Genomic DNA, 14522 nt, shown 5'->3' with positions numbered 1-14522 from the left:
TGGGGGTAATGGTGGGGAGAGTAACAGGGGTGAGAGCGAGAGGAAGGGGAGGCCAACTGACAAAAAGCGTTGCAGGCCATGGAGAGGTGTCTGAGTTTTATTATAATTGTAATTGGAAGCCCCAGGGAGTTTTTAAGCAAGACAGTGACATAATTTCACTTATATCTTGAAAAAGATTAGCTTGGCTGGTGTGTGGAGAGCGGATGGTGGAGGAGCAAGAGCAGAGGAGTCTATCTTTAGTCCATGCTAGTGAGGGCAGGGGGCTGGCCTATAGCAGCTGTAGCCCAAATGGTAATAATATTAGTATCCATAAGTAGTACTTGCATAACTATCAATACTACCTGTACTGGGGACAATGACGACAAACCTTTATGATGACAAAACTTCATGTTCAGAGCATCATACATATATCAATTCAGTTGGGCACCACATGTTATGAATGAACAGTCCTATGAGATGTGTACTATTTTAATTTCATTTGAAACCTGAAGAAACTGGATCACAGAAGTTGACTTGTTCAAGGACAAGTCAGGATTCAAACTGAGGCTGCCTGGCTCTCCCAACTACTATGCTATCCGACATACTTCTGGAAAAACAGCTGACATGAGGAAAATGGGGGGAAACAAGAGTATCTTTTAAACATACTGAATATGTGGTGATACCATTACCTGACATGGAAAAAGACAGGAAGGAATAGGTCTGGGAAAGAAATCCCAAGCTCTGCTTGTGTACTAGATATCCAGTTGGGAGTTGAATAGGAAACTGGATGTTCCAGTCTGGAGTTCAGGAGTGAAGGTAGAGATGGACACAGAAATTTGAAGATGAGTTCACAGATATATTTAAAGATATTTGATTTGATGTATGTACGTACATATGTATGTATGTGAGAGAGCCCATGAGTGGGAGTAGAGGCAGAAGGAGAGGGAGAATCTCAAGCAGACTCCTTACTAAGTGTGAAGCCTGATGCAGAGCTTGATCTTACAATCCTGAGATCATTACCTGAGCTGAAATCAAGAGCTGGACACTTAACCAACTGAACCACCCAGGTGTCCTGGTTTATAGATGTATTTAAAGTCACAAAACTGAATGAACTCACCTGGGGATAAGATGCAGATGGATAAGAGAAGGTGGCAGAGGACAGATCCCTAAGATAACCCAACAGTCTTGTTCAGGAGGAGGAGTGGCCACTCAGGAGGAAATCCAGTGACTGTACAGTCATAGAAGCTGGTTAAACTGTCAAATCCTGCTGAGAGACTGAGCTGAGATACGAGATAGTTTTACAGAGAACTGATTGCTAGATTTGGCAAGATGGAGGCTGCTAATGACCTTGGGAAGAGTCATTTCACTAATGAAGTAGGAATCATTGCCTGAATAGGGTAGGTTAAAGAGAAAACAGGAGGTATACAAATGCCCTTTGACTCTAAAGATGAAATGGGGCCATAGAAAGACAAATTTTGTTTGACTGCTTTTAAAACATTAATGGATGTTCCTATGATAATCATCTAAATAAGAGGCAGAAACACATTAACAAGAAAAAGGATAAAAATCAGATAGGCATCTCAACAGATGCAGAAAAAACATATGACCAAGTACAATACTGAATTTCATGATAACTCTCAACAAAGTAGGTTTAGAGGGAACATATGTCAATCTAATAAAGGCCACATGAAAAACCCATAGCTAACATCATATTCAATGGCAATAAATTGAAGAGCTTTTCTTTTTTTTTTTTTTTAAGATTTTATTTATTCATAAGACACACACACACACACACACACACACAGAGACACAGGCAGAGGAAGAAGCAGGCTCCATGCAGGGAGCCCAATGCGGGACTCGATCCTGGAACCCCAGGATCCTGGGCCGAAGGCAGGCGCCAAACCACCGAGTCATCCAGGGATCCCTAAGAGCTTTTCTTCTAAGATCAGGAACAAAACAAGGATTTCCACTTACCACTTTTATTCAACATAGTACTAGAAGTTCTAGCCACAAAAATAGGACAAGAAAGGGAAATAAAAGGCACCCAAATTGGTAAGGAAGAAGTAAAACTTTCACTACTTGCAGATGACATGATGCTATATATAGAAAATCCTACAGTCCAACAAAAAACTACTAGAACTGATAAATGAATTCAGTAAAGTTACAGGATACAAAATTAACTTACAAAAATGTTTTAATTTCTGTACATTAATAATGAAGTACCAGAAAGAGAAATTAAGAAAACAATCCTATTTACAATTGCATCAAAAACAAACAAATACCTAGGAATAAACTTAACCAGAGAGGTGAAAGACCTGTGCTCTGAAAACTATGAAACACTGATGAAAGAAATTGAAAATGACACAAATGGAAAGATATTCCATGCTTATGGATTGGGAGATCTAATGTTATTAAAACATCCATATTGCCCAAAGCAATCTACAGATTTAATGCCATCCCTATAAAAATACCAACAACATTTTTCACAGAACTAGAACAAAGAATACTAAAATTTGTATAGGACCACAAAAAACACTGAATAATCAAAACAATCTTGAGAAAGAACAAATCTGGAGATTTCAAGATTTACTACAAAGTTGTAGTAATCAAAACAGTGTGGTACTGGCACAAAAACAGACAGACAGATGGAACAGAACAGACAGCTCAAAAGTAAACCCATGGTTATATGGTCAATTAATCTTCAACAAAGGAAGCAGGAACAGAGAAAAAGGAAAATACAGTCTCTTCAACAAATAGCGCTGAGAAAACTGGACAGCTACATGCAAAAAAGAATGAAATTGGACCACTTTCTTCAACATACATAAAAATGAACTCAAAATGGAAAAAAGAGAACCCCTCAAAATGGACTAAAGACTTAAATGCGAGACCTAAACTAGAAAACTCCTAGAAGAAAACATAGGTAGCCATCTCCTTGATATCAGCTGTAGAACCATTTTTCTAGATATGTCTCCTGAGGTAAGGGAATAAAGGCAAAAGTAACCATCAACAAAACAAAATGCAACCTACTTAATAGGAGGAGATATTTGTAAATGCTATATCTAATAAGGGAAGCATGGAGAATATCTCAATAAATGGACTTGGGACAATTGGTGAGCTATCTGGAAAAAAAATAAAGTTGGATTCATTTTCTTCACACCAATATAAACTTTAAGCGGATCAAAGATTTAGATGATAAAATAAAATCACAGTAGCACTGGGGTGCCTGGGTGACTCTGTTGGTTAAGCATTCAATTCTTGATTTCAGCTCTGGTCTTGACCTCAGGGTTGTGGGATCAAGTCCTGCAGTGGGCTCCTCGCTAAATGGAAAGTCTGCTTGAGATTCTCTCTCCCTACATCCCTCTCTCTCTTTCTCAAATAAATAAATCTTAAAAAAAAAAAAAAAACACAAAAACATATAAAACACCAGAGGGGGAAAGAAAACAATCCTGAAAGAGTTGTTTGATAATCTCAGAATGGGAGGGCCTAAAGTATTATATAATACTCATCAGCAAATAACAAATTTTACTACTCGGGCAGCCCGGGTGGTTCAGCAGTTTAGCGCCACCTTCAGCCCAGGGCCTGATGATCCTGAAGACCCAGGATCGAGTCCCACGTCCGGCTCCCTGCATGGAGCCTGCTTCTCCCTCTGCCTGTGTCTCTGCCTCTCTCTCTGTCTCTCATGAATAAATAAATAAAAAATCTTAAAAAAACAACAAATTTTACTACTCAAAACATTTCTAGTGAACAAAATCTTTTATGAGTAAAAGACAAAACTGAGGAAAATGTTTGCAATTCATTTCAAAGAGATAATTTCCGTAAATGAAATGTTACTATATATAAGACCAATAATTATAGGAAAATGGGCCAAAAATAGGAATAGTCACAGAAAAGGAAATATAAATGGCTCTAATATGCTCTACTGATAAGAGAAATACAAATAAAATACATTGGGACACTATTGTTTTACCCATCAGGTTGATAAGTTTGCAAAGGTCAGCAAACTATAGCTCCTTTGGCCCACTTTTTGTATGGTCCATGAGCTAACAATGGTTTTATGTTTTTGAAGCCTTATAAACAAAACAAAACAAAGAATATGCAACAGAGAATGTATGTGGCCCACAAGTCTAAAATGTTTACTTCTAGTCCTTTTACAAAGTTTATCTATCCCTGGTGTAAAGAAATAGGCACATTCATTCATTGCAGTGAAGTGTAAACTGAATGCCTGGAGTAATCCTAACCACAAAAAACAAGGATGTTCTTTACCCAGTGATACAGAGGGAGCTCCAACATACTGTTAAAGTGGAAAAAAAAAAAAAAAAAGACACAGACAAGATACAGAACAAGTACAGATGAGGAAAAGGCTTTTTTAGGAATTCACTTGTTTATTACATCAGAAACGATATAAAACAGTGGTTAACAACACGGTTGCCAGTGAGGATGGAAAGGAAGTCACTGGTGGATAGAAGTGGGACAGTGGCTTGTAATGTATACCATTTTGTACATTCTGGTTTTTGTATCATGTGTACATATGTTTTAAGCAAAGAACTAGTCATAAAATAATAATATAAGCTTGTTTATTTCTTGCACTCACTTGACACAAGTGCAATTAACTACCTTGTTGGAACTTTCATTCAAATTAGGAATTGGGGGACTGAATCTACATTTTAAATAAAATATGACATCTCCATGTATGTGGATTCATTTCCCTGCCTCAACTAATGAGACAAGAATCTTTGAATTTCAAATGGTTTATCTGGTTTCTCAGTTATCTTCTACCTTTTACTGTTTAATTTTTTCAAAGTGATATCCTAGAATAAGACTACAGAACATATCCGGTTATGGGTGGGTTTCAAGTTTTCAACCTTACTGTTTTTCTGCTTCATTCAGAAACCAGACACCTATACCATGCTCAAAATATTTGTGTGAAATATGAATTCCCTGATTTTTCCTCCCTCCCTGCCTTCCTTCTTTCTCTCTCTCCCTCCACAAAGACACTGTTCTCAGGGCTGGGGTGTGGAGTCGAACTCTACAGGTCAAGGCCTTGCCGCTGATGTTTAGTGGCTGGGTAGCCACACTGTAGGAGTTTCCTGTGGCTGCTGTAACAAACCGCCACAAACCTATAGTAGCTTCGAACAACATACATTTATTGTCTTACAGTTATGGCTGCCGAAATCCAAAATGAGTCTTAAGGCTCAATCAAGGTGTCAGTTGGGCAGATTCCTTTTGGAGGCTCCAGGGAAGAATCTGTTCTTTGCTTTTTCCAGTTTTTAGAGACTGGCTTTCCTTGGCCCTTAAACGGTCTTAAATCCCTTTGCAAAAAAAAAAAAAAAAAAAAAAATTTAAATCCCTTGGCTGAATCATTACAATCCCTGCTTCTGTGGTCATATCGCCTTCTCTTCTACTGTAGTCAAAACCTTCTCTACCTCCCTCTTAAAGGATACTTGTGATTACACTTCAGGCCAAATTCTCTAGAATAAGCATCCCATCTTAAGATCCTTAATTAACTTTTTAAAAAGATTTTTGTTTCGGGGAAGGAGAGAAAAAAGAGTGGAGGGGGGAAAGGGAAAGGAAGAAACAGACTTCCCAGTAAGCAGGAAGCCCAACCTGGGGCTTGATTCCAGGACCCCAGGACTATGACCTGAGCTGAAGGCAGACACTTAACTGACTGAGCCACCCAGGTGCCCCTCAAGAGCCTGAATTTAATCAAGTTCCTTTAGCCATAGAAAGTAACATTCACAGATTTCAGGGATTAGGTATAGATATCTTGGGTTTATTCAGCCTACCACCTACAGAAAGGGGGTCAAGGTGCTTCAGACCACAAATCTTCAATCCAAATTCTGCTCTGTATTTTCAACTTCAAGAAACTTTCTAACAATCAATCAATCTAGCTCTCCAATACTGAATAGAGAATACTCTTACCAAGTAAGATATCAAACACTCTCTGCCCACCAAAACTGAAAATGCTAACAATCTTCATATTTCCAGAGTTCATTATTGTCTTTAGACTTTCCTAATAAAGGCACTTTTATTAGGCTTTAGTCTAAAAAAAAATCAGCTGTAAACTTAATGAGAGATTCCTTGTAATAAAGAGGTTAAATGAAGTATTTACTTCCCCTCCAATTTCAAAACTGCATTAAAGGTTTATGATCACTAAAGTTTAGTTCCTATCAAACCATTACTAATCACAAGTAGGTAGACGTCAAATTAGTGACTCATTCTCAAAAAAGTATTTCTTTTTGGGCAGCCCGGGTGGCTAGGCGGTTTACTACCTCCTTCAGCTCAGGGTGTGGTCCTGGAGACCTGGGATCGAGTCCAGTGTCGGGCTCCTTGCATGAAGCCTGCTTCTCCCTCTGCCTGTGTCTCTCTCGAATAAATAAATAAATAAATCTTTTTTAAAAAGTATTTTTTTTAAAGATTTTATATTCATCCATGAGAGACACACAGAGAAAGGCAGAGAGATAGGCAGAGGGAGAAGTAAGAGATAGGCAGTAGGGAGCCTAATGGGGAACTCAATCCTAGGACTCCGGGATCACGACCTGAGCCTAAGGTTGATGCTCAACCACTGAGCCACCCAGGCGGCCCTGTAAAGTATTTCATACAGACAACTCATCCATGACACTCCCTATCTGCATTAAGAGTATCTGCTCAGTAAAAACAAAAACAAAACAAAACAAAAAAAACCCCACCAGGAATTTAGTATAAAATTAACAATTTTAGAAGAGTTAGAGTATACTTGAGTAAGGAAACAAGATATACTATTCTTTTTTGAAAGGGATTTAAGACTATTTAGGTTTATACCAGGCACAAATAATACCACTGGTACAATTTTCCAGCCACTTCAGGAATGGGTGAAGGAACTGGGGCACCCAGGTGGTTCAATCAGTTAAGTGGCTGCTTTCAGCTCAGGTCATGATCTCAGGGTCCTGGGATTGAGCCCCACCAACCACTGGGCTCCCTACTCAGCGGGGAGCCTGCTTCTCCCACTCCTCCCTGCTTGTGCACTTTCTCTCGCTGTTTCTCAAATAAATAAAATCTTTTTAAAAAATAAAGAACGGGTATTATCAATACTATTTAATGTTTCAGAGAATGTTTCCAATTATCCTCAGAGATCTAGGTTAACACTGATGAAGTCTTAACAAAGAGACTAAAGGAAATGTAGATTAACTGACCTATCATGTGAATACAGGGCAAAACTTTAAATAAAAAATGTTACCATATAGAATCCAGCACATTAAAGAATAAACCAAAGTGACCAAGTGGGGTTCAACCAGATATTGCAAGAATAGCTTTATATTTTAGGAGGTCAATATAATTCCTCATATTAATAGATGAAAATAATTGTATTAGTATATTTATAAGGTCTAGAATATTTGATAAAATTCAAAGTCCACTACTTATAAAAACACAATAAAGTAGAAATTTATTGGTACTCACTTAATAACAGAAACTGGTGACCTTAAAACTAAACCCTAAAAAAATCTCATCATGCTTCACGATAAAATAAAAGCATTTCCATTAACGCTTTTGTCAGGAATAAGATAAGAATGCCCAGTACCATCACTCTTTTGCATTGTCCTGGAAGTAGCACCTGATGATATCAGAAAGAGATATAAGGAGTAAATGATCATTAACTGGTAACATTTAAGTCAAAGAAATCAACTGAAAAACTGCTCTAACGAGATTTCAAAGGATAGATGATTCTATTAATAACTTTGTTATATAAAAAATAGAATTCTTTTTTTTTTAAGATTTTATTTATTTATGATACACATAGAGAGAGAGGCAGAGACACAGGAAGAGGGAGCCCGATGTGGGAATCGATCCCGGGGCTCCAGGATTGCGCCCCGGGCCAAAGGCAGGCACTAAACTGCTGAGCCACCCAGGGATCCCCCAAAATAGAATTTTTTTTCAAAGAACCAGTTAGAATGTACAATGGGAGAAGGGGTCAAAGCAATTAGATGGTGGGAATGACAATCTTTGCAACAAATGGCCCTAGAACAATTGTATAAACCTTGGGAGGAAAGAACCTCTATGCATGTCTCACACTACACCAAAAAATTAATTTGACATGTATGAAAGACTCAAATGTTAAGCTAATGTATGAAATTTTCAGAAAATAGGAAAATACCTTTGAGACCCTGAGGGAGAAAAAAGATTTCTTAGAGAGGACACAAAATATATTAAGTACAAAAAAAAAAAAAAAAAAAAAACAACAACTGAAAAACTGAACTATTAAAACTAAAATCCTCTGCTCATCAGAAGAGATTGTTAGGAAAATTAAATGGTAAGCTACAGGCTGGGAAAAAATATTCACAACATATATGTCTGTAAAAGGGCTTGCATCCAGAATAGATAACTCCAACAAATTAATGAAAAAATAAAAGCAACCCAATAAAAACTGGGCATAATACTTGAGCTTCATAAATACTTCATAAAAGGTATTTCTTTGGCCAAAAAGTTCATAATAAGTTGCTCCACATCAGATGGAAATTCAAATTAAAGTGACAAGGATATCCTACTTCATGCCCACTAGAAGTTAAAGTTAAAAAGACAATATTGAATGTAGGCAAGGATGCTGAACTATGAGAACTCTTATGCTTTGCTGATGGAAGTATAAGAATGGTACAATCGGGGATCCCTCAGCGGCTCAGCGGTTTAGCGCCTGCCTTTGGCCCAGGGCATGATCCTGGAGTCCCAGGATCCAGTCCCACATCAGGCTCCCTGCATGGAGCCTGCTTCTCCCTCTGCCTGTGTCTCTGCCTCTCTCTCTCTGTGTCTCATGAATAAATAAAATCTTAAAAAAAAAAAAAAAGAAAGGCACAATCATTTTCAAAAGTGGCTATTTCTCAAAAAGCTAAACATACACATATCCTACGACCCAAAGTTCTACTCCTACAATTAGGTACGTGACATGAAGACATATGTCCACAAAGACTTGTACAAGAATGTTCAGTTTTATTCACAGTAGCCAAAACGGGAAACAACCAAATGTCTAACGATTTTTTAAAAAAGTTTATATATAAAATGGAAGAAAAGCCTGAATTTACAACAGCTTTCACAAAGGGTACATAACAGAATAAGATTAACAAAATGGTCTTAGATATACATGAGAATTTAATAATGTACCTAGGTAACTTTATAAAGGGTGACTCAAATAAATGAAAATAAGATCCTGTTTTGGGGGCAAGATTGTATGTTGGTAAAGGCACAAAATCTGGTAATGAAAAATACTACTATTTCTTTAATATATAAGAATTTATTAAAAAAAAAAAAAAGACCACTAAATCAAGAGACAAAGGACCTGATTTAGGAGTCCTCCGATCTATGTCCTAGAGTTTTCTTTACCCTTAATTTTGTGAAGATATGGGGGCCTGGGTGGCTCAGGTGGTTAAGCATCTGCGTTCAGCTCAGGTCATGATCTTTGGGTGCCGGGAGTGAGCCTCATGTCAGGCTCAATCAATCAATCTTTAAAAAAAACTGTGAAGATAATTTCTGATGTTGAAACCTGGCTTTAACTTTTCTTCAAAGGCATTTTGGTTTAAATACAATAGAATCACCTTTTCAATGAATTTGGATAAATGTATAGTCATGTAACCAACCACAATCAAGATACGTAACATTTCCATTCCCCCAAAACGGTTCCTCTTACCCCTTAGCAGTCATGCTTCCCTTCTGACCCCATCCCCTGGCAGCCACTGATCCAACTTTAGTTCCTATCACCTTTTCCAGAACGTTATATAAATGGACCATATTATACATATAGACTTCTGTGCCTGGTTTCTTTTTCTTAGCTATGGCTTTTGAGATACATCCATATTGTTACATGTACCAGTAGTGCATACATCTTTTTTTAATGTTGGATGGTACTCAATTGTCTGGAAGTAGCACAATTTGCTTCTCCATCTACATTTATTTGGGTTGTTTCCATTTAAAATATGTTAAAGATGAAGAAGCTATAAACATACAAGTTTGTGTGTGTGTGCGCGCATATATGTGTATGTGTGTGTGTTTCCACTTCTCTTGGGTTAATATCTAGGAAAGAGACTGCTAAACTGCATGGTAATTTCATGTTTAAATATGTTTTCCAAGTTGCTATGCCCTTCTCCATTTCCACTAACATGTATATGATTTTTAGTTGCTTTCTATCCGGGAACTGTCAGTCTAATAGTTTGAGTAACAGTATTTCACTGTGGTTATAATTTTCCTAAAAACTAATCATATTGAGCATCTTTTCATGTGGTTGTCTACCATCTATATGTCTTTGGTGTTCAAATCTTTTGCCCATTTTTAAAAATTGGGTTTTTGTTTTTTCAGTGAGTTTGAGTTGTAAGAGTTCTCTATATTTTCTTGTATAAAAAAGCCTTTATAAGAAATATTTTCTATCTGTAGCTTATCTTTTCATTTTCCTTACCTGTTTTTTGAAGAGAAGAAGCTTTCAGTTTTGATGAAGTCCAATCATATTTTTTTTATTTCATACTTTTGGAATTCCAATAAATCTATGATAAATTTTAAGTGACAAGAGAAACTACTGTTTTGAATATTTATAAGCAAAACCTTATTAATTAGTCATTATGAAAAAGAGAAGGTGGAAGAAGTCCAGGTGAAATAATAAATAACATTAGTAGTAACTGACACCCTAAACTCATAGGAGATCTTCATTTTAAAGTATACAATCAACATCCAAGTTAGAAAGTCCCTGAGGCACTGTTTTATTTTTGAAATGTAACAACATAATATTTTCCAATTCAAGCTGCATTGAATAAGGAGGATACAAAATTACAATAAAGACTGAACTAAGGAAAATAATACTGTTATAAGGGTACAGTAGCTGGAAACTGCTTAAAGATGGTCTAACATTTTGCCTTGTCGCATAAATTTATATGACTTGCCAAACATGAGAGATATCAAATTACACCCTTAAAATCACGAAGGCTCGAATTACTTTATCTCCCTGGGTCTCTGCTCATTTGCAAAGCCAAAGTTAACATGAACAAAACAGCATTATGTAAGATGTCTAATATGGTAAGTATAGGAAATAAACATTCATCTTTTTAGAAGATCCTACCTTTATATGCAGCATATATTCAGCCCAGGGCAAAATTACTAACAGCACCACAAAGGTAAAGCCCTTGCGGCAGTTAAAACTAACAAAAATTCTCTAGAACAAATGAGGAAGGGTGAGACTTGAAAGACAAAGCATTAGCTGACCAGGTGACTCCCAGAGTGAGAGTGAGAGATGAAGCCAGAAGTAAAAAGGGACAGAAACAGAACTTTATGTACTAGGGATTTAGATTCCTGTCCTCCAAGCAGTGGAGACCCACCAGGAGTTTTGAAGCGAGAGACTATGACTCAGAGGCAGGCAGATGGCTGGAAGGCTACAGGCCCACGTGGACTTGACTGTGGACCAGGGAGAGGGTGTGGATGGATTCAAGAGACACTCAATATGGGGACAGATTAGATATGAGAGGTGAAGGAAAGGAAAAGTTCAATCCAAACCACCCAACTTTCTGCTTAGAATGGACATGGGTAAGAAAAAAGAAGAGGAACAAGCAGCTTTTTGTGGTGGTGAGAATTCATGAAAGGAAATTATGGAAATCAATACTGATCTTTTAATAGATCAAAATAATTTAAAATAAGAATCTAAGTATAGCCCAAGTATAAGTGTTTTTTCCACCCTGGCCTCAGTGGTTTTGTTACCACTTCATGACTTGATTCAGTAATGCTGAGAAATAAATAACAGGGTGGAACCCGAAAGGTAAAAGAGTAAAATAGCTGTAAATCACTATCTACAGCTATTTTAACATCTGTCTTTGAACACCTAAATGCGCTTCTGAAATAAGATTATGTAGTTTATTAGGAAAACAGCAAATAATTATTATAAAGAATATACATATTGCTTCTGTATTCCTATGCTAACTCTGGAAGGATATACAACAGAAAGTAATCATTTGAATTTTGAACCATGAGAATGTTACTTATCTGAAAATTAAATACATTAAGTGTTATTTACTGAATTTACCAGCTACAAAATTGGATAAAAAAATAATATTCAGAGCCTGGATGCTTAACAGCTCTAACAAAAAAGTATAATTTGGGCAACTTATATTTGCTTTAGGTTCTACTGTGTGTGAGCTATAAATTAAATATATATGTGTGTGTGTGTGTGTATAAATATAAATATAAATAATATACACTGTTATAGTTTCTCTTGTTTATAGATTTATGAACTTCATACTGTCTATGGAAGCTTTGCTAATTTAAAAAATGCAACCAGTAAAAATAATTGAACTAATTATATCTAAATGATCCTGCTTAAAAATTATTCAACTAAATAAGACTTATATCAAACCTTGGTATTAGAGGGGTGCCTGGGTGGCATGGTCAGGTGACCAACTCTTGGTTTTGGCTCCAGTCATGATCTTGGGGTTATAGGATTGCGCCAGGGTCAAGCTCTGTGCTCAGTGCAGAGTCTGCTTGAGTTTTTCTTTCTCTATCCCTCTGTCCCTCTCCCCCTATATGCGCATGCTCTCTTGCTCTCTCTCTCTCTGAAATAAATTTCAAAAAAACCCCCCTAGATATTAGAAGAAATACTGACAAAAAGTTTAACAGTAAACAGTCATTAGCACATGAAATATTTTTAAGGAATTTAAGTTCACATGAAGACATCTGTTAAATTCCACTTCTTAATGCACGTTTCATTAGTAAGTTAGCTCTCTGTGTAAAGTGGCTTCTCTCATCTTTTGGCTTATTTTTGGATTTCCTTCCTGTTTTTTCCTATGCCCATCTTCTGAGCCAACATATAATTACTGAGGGTCAGGTACCATGCTAAGGCATGGGGTGGGGGGCAGTAGTGGGTGGGCACAAAGATAAGCAAGTCTGGATCCCTGACTTCAAGGATCTCACAATCAAGTACTGAGACACCATGGGAAGAGGTTATAAACACACAAGTTTGCCTTCTGCATCCCTTTCCACTTAAGTCATACTTGTTCTTCTGGGTTGTTCTATTGATTTCCTGGCTATAATTCTTAATGGCTATTTAGTATGTCATTCTGTAGATGTATTATAGAAGCTTACTTACCAAGACCTGTAATATAAAATGTTATAGCCGGTTAGAATTATTCAGTGTAACGATGAATGACCATCTATTTCTACATTTAAAATGCTTTCATGAGGTAGACTCCAAGAAACAGATGAATGAATGAACTGTTTAAGGTTTAGCAGACATAATATTCAACTCCTTTTCAATAGGACTGTATAATTAACTGTTCACAACATTCCTATTAAGCAATCAGAATTCTTTTAAAAAAAATCTGCTTTTATATTAGAAAAAAGATCTCATGGTTATTTCTATTCCATCTTTGATTACATGAAAAGGGTGAATATTTTTTCCATTTACTTAGTTATTTTGTGAATTGTTAATTCACATCCTATACTAATCTGGCAATAATAGCATACTACATTTTATTTAATTTCAAGTCACCACTGGCTAGGCTTTCTTCCTCTAGCTTCCTCAGTCCAGCAAAGCAGGTTTTTCTGGTGGTGACTAGATCTCCTTCCCATGACAGATCTGGAGACTTCACGTTCGCTGGCATTTTTACAGAGGAGCTCACTTCAAGGTTCACAGGCAAGGAACAGGTTGCCAGGTTAGATTCTTCTCCAAAAACCAAAACAAGCAGAGGTTTACCTTCAGTCACTAACACTCACTGGAACTCCCAGTCCTCCTCAAAATGAGAGTTTAAAAAGAAACTTTTTTCAAAAGTAGATTTCCAAAATTAGCACAGGAACCAATGTTACTGCAACCCTTGTATGGGCTGGTATGTGGGTAGGATATCCAGTTAGCTCTTAATATACACATATATAATACCTTGTCCTATCATCTCTTCTGCTCTGTTCCTACTGCCTCAGCTTAAAGTCTCTTCAGCAATCTATGGGGAAGAAGAGATTCCACTTGCAGCTTTCCTCATGGGTATGCTGGCCTGGGGCTTCCTCTACCCTGGTTCACCCATCAATGCCATCTGCTTTCTGTCTTCTAAAACCTGGAAAGCCTCTGCTTTGCTGATGGTCACTCCATCTGTTCTCATTCTCAATGCTGTTATGAATTTACAAACTTCTGTCTGTAAATTTTATTTTCCTCTGTCTTTTCACTGGGAGCTGGGGATACAGATGAGTGAGTCTATGGCTTTCACTACAACCTGAGTTAAAATCCTCAGTTGGCTTATTTGAAATCCCAAAATATTTCAAATTCAGGAATTATGAAAATCTCAAAGTCATCTAATTAAAATTAGCCTCAGTCTTAAAAGATCATGTATTTATTTACTTATTTGAGAGAGAGCAATTGAGAGTGCACGAGTTAGGGTGTTGGGGGGTGGGGGAGAGGCAGAAGAAGGAGAAGCAGAGTCCCCACTGAACAGGGAATGATCCCTGGGCCCTGACACGGAGCTCAATCCCAGAACCCCGGGATCATGACCTGAGCCAAAGGCAGATAACCAACTGAGCCACCCAGGCACCCCAAATCAGCCTCAGTTTTAAAGAAAACAATTATT

General features: G+C 37.2%; 1 protein-coding gene across 8 annotated transcripts in view; it reads right to left on the bottom strand.

Moving 5' to 3' along the window:
* RALA (RAS like proto-oncogene A) overlaps window positions 1-14522 on the bottom strand; it is a 71579-nt gene that overhangs the window by 19585 nt on the left and 37472 nt on the right. Inside the window, exons 1-3 of one of the 8 annotated variants that reach the window (XM_072760045.1) lie at window positions 10391-10475; window positions 7414-7567; window positions 5135-5288 (exon numbers count right to left, since the gene is read on the bottom strand). The exons of 3 other annotated variants lie outside the window; for them this stretch is intronic. The gene's annotated coding sequence lies outside the window, so the exon portion shown is untranslated. Of the gene's footprint in view, window positions 1-5120; window positions 5289-7413; window positions 7568-10390; window positions 10476-14522 lie in introns of those variants that run through there. 4 more of the 8 variants (XM_072760044.1, XM_072760047.1, XM_072760043.1 and 1 more) reach the window with 4 other exon arrangements.

Source organism: Vulpes vulpes, chromosome 5, assembly GCF_048418805.1.
Source record: "Vulpes vulpes isolate BD-2025 chromosome 5, VulVul3, whole genome shotgun sequence".
NCBI classification, from domain to species: domain Eukaryota; kingdom Metazoa; phylum Chordata; class Mammalia; order Carnivora; family Canidae; genus Vulpes; species Vulpes vulpes.
This window is presented reverse-complemented; position numbering and strand designations above follow the sequence as displayed.